Source organism: Chrysochloris asiatica, unplaced genomic scaffold (assembly GCF_000296735.1).
Source record: "Chrysochloris asiatica unplaced genomic scaffold, ChrAsi1.0 scaffold00105, whole genome shotgun sequence".
NCBI classification, from domain to species: domain Eukaryota; kingdom Metazoa; phylum Chordata; class Mammalia; order Afrosoricida; family Chrysochloridae; genus Chrysochloris; species Chrysochloris asiatica.
The window spans coordinates 11,065,523-11,071,029 of NW_006408623.1; the positions used below are offsets into that span (position 1 = coordinate 11,065,523).

At 43.2% G+C, this 5,507-nt stretch overlaps 1 pseudogene; it reads left to right on the forward strand.

Moving 5' to 3' along the window:
• The first annotated feature begins 2,141 nt into the window (after positions 1-2,141).
• On the forward strand, positions 2,142-3,092 carry LOC102838476 (annotated as a pseudogene).
• Positions 3,093-5,507: the final 2,415 nt, after the last annotated feature.

Below are 5,507 nucleotides of genomic sequence, written 5' to 3' on the forward strand. Positions count from 1 at the left end.
GACTGGGAGGCATCCTTTGTATTATTGTTGTTGTTAAATACCATGGAGTCGCTTCCGACTCATAGTGACCCTGCACAGGGTTTCCGAGGCTGCAAATCTTTACGGGAGTAGAACGCCTCATCTTTCTTCCATGGAACAGCTGGTAGTTTCTGAAGGGCAATAATGAGTGGTAGTAGCTGTCTATCTGTCTATCCCTGGTCTTTTGGAATATATGCCCTAATTTTTCTCTTGATTTCTTTGAAAACACTTTTGTTTTCATTCTGACCTATTTTATTGTGGGAAAAAAATCCCCTGAAAGTCTTTGCTCCTTTTTAGTTTTTTGTTATTTCAGTTTGAAACTAAAGTGTGGGGACCTGCACATCTGCTAGTTGTGCTGACTGCTCTGTTCAATTGATCTCCTGGTAAGAGGGGACCCAAGCAGGATGCCTGATTGCCAATATAGATCACAGTCTCTAAAGTGGCAGAGAAGTCACTGACTCAGCAGGGACCTGCCACCAAGTCTTCTGTGAATCTGGTGCAGGAGGTGAGAGGGTTGGAGTGGCCAAGCCTCTGGTGGACCTGCAGGTGGATCTGAAGCTAGGAGGATCTCAGTCTTAGGGGGTCGAGACCATGGAGAATGAGTGGTTATCACCGCCACATGTATAGGATGTTGGTGGATGCTTAGGGGTTCACATGGCATGTGGCCACTGGGTGTGACATGGCATGGACCCTCAGGGGCAGAAATCTTGTGTAAACCCCATCTTGCTCCTCAAGGCTCTCTTGTTACACGAACCTGAGAGGGGTTTGCTGTCCCTGGTCTTGTGCAGGCACAAAAAAGGACCACAGAGACTCAGCAAGCAGCAGTCCAAACTGTCAGAAACACCAGAACTTTCCTACTCTTTAGATCCATGAACAGAGTTATTGTTAAATGTCGGTGAGTTGACTCCGACCCACAGCGACCCTCTATAGGGTTTCTGAGGAGCAGCTGGTGAGCTTGAACTACCATCCTTGCAGTTCAAATGGCTTTGCAGTCTGGTGCATTAACCCACAGTGCCACACCAGGACTCCGTGAACAGAGTAGTGAACCCATATTCCATTGTGTGTATTGTCTTCTGTCTGCATTACATGTGAAGGAGGTAAGTATTCAAAAGGTGAAAAATGGTGAGGACTCTGCCTCTGGATTGCCCTCAGTCCACCCAAAATGCATTTAGACCTTGGACTCTCCTAATCCTACTGGGGTTTGTAATGACCTCAGTGGAGGGACACTTGATATTGGTGAATTTGACTACTCTGTGAGTGTGTTTCCGCCCTAAAACCTGGGTCTCTGCATTGGTCTGGAGGTCATGAAACTGTGCTGAGACTCAGCTTGTTCCCATTCTTGCTGATTCCAGCCGACACAGCCTTGTGTTCCCTGAAGGAATGGGCTTTCTATCAGCCCAGAATAAATGGGATAGATTTAGAACTTGGGTGGGGGCTTCTGCCTATGGATCAGTTGCTATCGTCATTCCCATATGAGGGTCTGGGAATTCTTGGAGAGCAGCCTCAAGTGTGTGAGGCTGGCTGGACAGTAATGCCTGTGCCTGAGACACCTGCACAGTTGAGTCTGCAGCTGACTTTGATGGACCCTCCTTGCCCTGTAGCTATGTTGGTCTAGGAATGTATAGTCCTAGGTGCCCCAGATGCAACTTTCCCTCCAGGCTTGCAAAGACCAGGCACCTAACGTGGTGCCTAGGTTGACCTGGGCTAAGTCTTTACCAGTCTAGTCTGCCTCTTAGTATCCAGATTAAGAGGTAGACAAGACTGGTGAGTTCCTTGATCAGGAAGGATATGTTATAAGTTAAAGTGACTACAGGCTCATTCAGTGCTTACTGTGTAACTGACTGTGTGATGCTGGGGACAGACCTGCTGGTTATGAATGGGGAAAGCTGTGAGGAAGGGATATATATCATCAGGACCTAGTGGGGCTACCTAGGAGGGTCCAGGGTGAGAGGTAATTCCCTGACTACCCCAGGATGAATAGACACATTGGTGACACATTTGTGTGCTTTCTTGGTGAAGATGCAAATGTGTCTTGGTGAGTAGTGATCAGGGCCCTGGTCAAAGACCGCACCGCCCATCAATTTTTGTTTCCTTCTGACCAGTGACCCAAAAGGTTCATCCAGATGTTAGCAGGAAACCACACAGCTATTGTGGAATTCATTCTGCAGGGCTTCTCAGAAGACCCACAGGTCCGGTGCCTGCTCTCGGTCCTATTCCTCCTCCTCTACCTGGCAGGTCTCGCAGGAAACGGACTCATCATCACACTCATCACTCTGAGCCCAGGTCTGCACACTCCCATGTACTTCTTTCTTGTCAACCTGTCCATTTTGGACATCATCTGCTCAAACACTGTTTTCCCCAAGCTTCTGGAGCTCTTGGTGGTCCAGGTGGATACCATCTCCTATCAGGGCTGCCTAATGCAACTGTTTTTCCTGACCTGGTTCCTTGGTGCTGAGCTGATGTTGCTCACAGCCCTGGCATTTGATCGCTATGTGGCCATCTGCCAGCCACTGCGGTATGGAACCATCATGAGTTGGCCACTGTGTGCTCTGTTAGCTGTAGCTGTGTGGACAATCGGTATAGTCAACACATCAGGGCAACCTGGACTCATTCCACAGCTATCCTTCTGTGACTCCCACCACATCCAACGTTTCTTGTGTGAAGTCCTTTCACTGATGTTGCTGTCTGGTAGCCCCACAATCCTAAACTATATCATGAGTATCATTGGTGATGTCTACTTCCGTGTGTTCAACTTCTTCATCACCATGGTTTCTTATGGTAACATAGTGGCCAGCATCCTCCACATCTGCTCAGCTTTGGACAAGCGCTGAGCCTTCTCTACCTGCTCCTCCCACCTCCTGGTGGTCACCTTGTACTATTCCACTCTCATCTACACCTACTTCCTCCCAGGCTCTGGTGCCTCCATGGAGTATTACAAGGTGGTGGCTGCATTGTACACAACTGTCAGTCCTGCCCTGAACCCACTCATCTACACTCTGAGAAACAAGGATGTGAAAGCAGCACTCCAGAAAGTGACCCCTGCCTCCTGGTGGACAAAGAGAGTGGCCACATGAATCATTCTAGTGCCATTCTGTTAATTTCAAAATATGACTTTTTAAATAAAAAACAAGAGGCAAAGAGCAAGATGGTAACTAATGGGATGGATTTGCAAAAAGGGAGCATTACTGATGTCAGCTACCCAGTGTTTACCTGGACCTTTACTCATTCCTGATTCTGTTGGCATGACCCAGGCTACTGTGAGTGAGGAGGATTGACACCCAGCATCAAGACTTTATTTAGAGGGTGTAACTTTCATTTCTTTTAGGGTGGAGTTTAGGTTTGGCCATGAGGATCCCTGAACACATTAGTTTGTGCTCCCCAGTGTAGGGAATTCTTCACATGCTGTTGTGAAGATCTCACCTAAACTTAGTTCTCTGATTTAACTCTCTTAGAGAAGGTCCAGGAAACCCAAGATTAGTCACTCCTCACCACAACAAAGAGTTCCTGTTCTTTGCATTGCAGAGAGGTAAAGAAATGTATAACCCAGTCTCCACTCATAAGACCTGAAGGAGAGAGGCATAGTTCTAATTTTCCCTCCCACAAAAGGTATCATCATTGTTCACTTGGAAGCTCTACTATAGCAGGAAAGAGTTGTCTTTTGTTTTAGTTTTACAAATCTTAATAAACATTGTTTGTATGGGTTCAGTTCTTCCTCAGTTTCCTTTCCACTGTTATCACCAACTTATTCGGTTTCTAGTTTCTGATGATATTCTTCAATGTCTCAGCCCATCTGCCTTCCTTTCTCATAGCAATTTTATCTTTTCTCTGGCTGCATTTGTTATCAATCGTTCACAATAATGTGCAAATTTACATTTATAGTCCAAACCTAATCCTGAAACCATTTGTAAAACTGCTCATCTGGTGCTGTTGTTGTTGAGTGTTTTTAGGTCAGTTCCAACTCATAGAGACCCTGTGTAGGGTTTCAGAGGAGCAGCTGGTTGGTTTGAAGTGCCATTGCTGAGGCTAACAGTTTAGTACTTGTGTTACAGCACCACACTCAGATCCCATATTCATTCTGCAGTCCAGACCTTACCCTCTACCACTGATTTAACTGGTCAGGAAACTGTTGTAAATTCTTGGAAATCTTTCAGAGATCTCATGTAGCAGCTTTAAGTGCCTGACTTTCAGTTTCCACAACACCATCTAATTGCAAGGGTCAGTTATTGAAGAATTCTTGACGCTCTTTCTTAGCCTCTGTATCTAGACCATCCACAAATCTAATTATTTAACTTGAACACCATGACATCCATTTCTTCTTTTATTTCTAGCATTTACACATGATGCCACAGGCTTCCTTCTGGGTGACATGAAAGCTTCTAACTCATCTACTTACATCTAGTCCTAATCTTGAAGATTGGTTCCTCCTTGTGTCGAGAGCTATAACTTTCAGGTTTGAAAACAATAGAATATGACATTGCATATAAAGAGTTGAAAGAATTTACAGTGAACACCTTTGTACCAATTATCTACTTAAGATTAATTTGATACTGCATTGAGTATTCATCATTTCATCCATTTATCTATCTTACTTTTTATGCATTTCACAGCAATTTTCAAAGACCAATACACTTCATAAATACTTTATCACGCCTATCATTTATTAGAGTTCAGCATTTGTTAACTGTTGTTTTTTCCTTTTGAAATAAAAATTTCAAACAAGGAATACATAAAGGTGTACATTTGCTGGGTTTAGACAAATGCATACAGCTATAAACCAAACCTCTATCAAGACAATCATCCTATAAAGTTCCCTCCTGTCTCTTCAGATTAATCCCATACTATACCTCTCAATGGCATCACTAGAGTTTCCTAGAAATAGGATGAGTATAAGCATGCATTCATGTGTGTCTGCTTCTCCTCTTTCCCTTTACTTGATATCCTTGAGATTTACTCTTGTTGCCTGAATCCATTGTTTATCTCTTTTTAGCTTTGATTAATATTCTGTTAGTCAAAACATAATACTGCATTTTATTTATCTGTCAGTGGACATTTATATTGCTTTTAGCTTTTGACTACTACAAATAAAGCTTCTGTAGACATTTGTGTCCACCCTTTGTCTGTGAATTTGTTTTACTGGGTGTCTAACATGTTGCTGTGATTCTGAAAGATATGTCACTAGTATCTTTGCCCTTGAACACTTTAAAAAGGTCTTATGCAATTATTTTGCTTTGCATAAAATGTCATTTGATTTCTTTCTTTCTTTTTTTTCATTTGATTTCTTGACTGTTGCTTCCATGTGTGCTGTTTTTGGATAATAAGCAAAATGGTTTTTGATGACTTCAATTTTTTCTCCATTGATAATGATGGTATTCATTGGTCCACTTGTTAGAACTTTTGTTTTGTTTGCATTGTATTGCAATCCATGCTTAAGGCTGTGGTCTTTGATCTTTAATAATAATAAGTACTTTAAGTGCTCTTCACTTTTATCA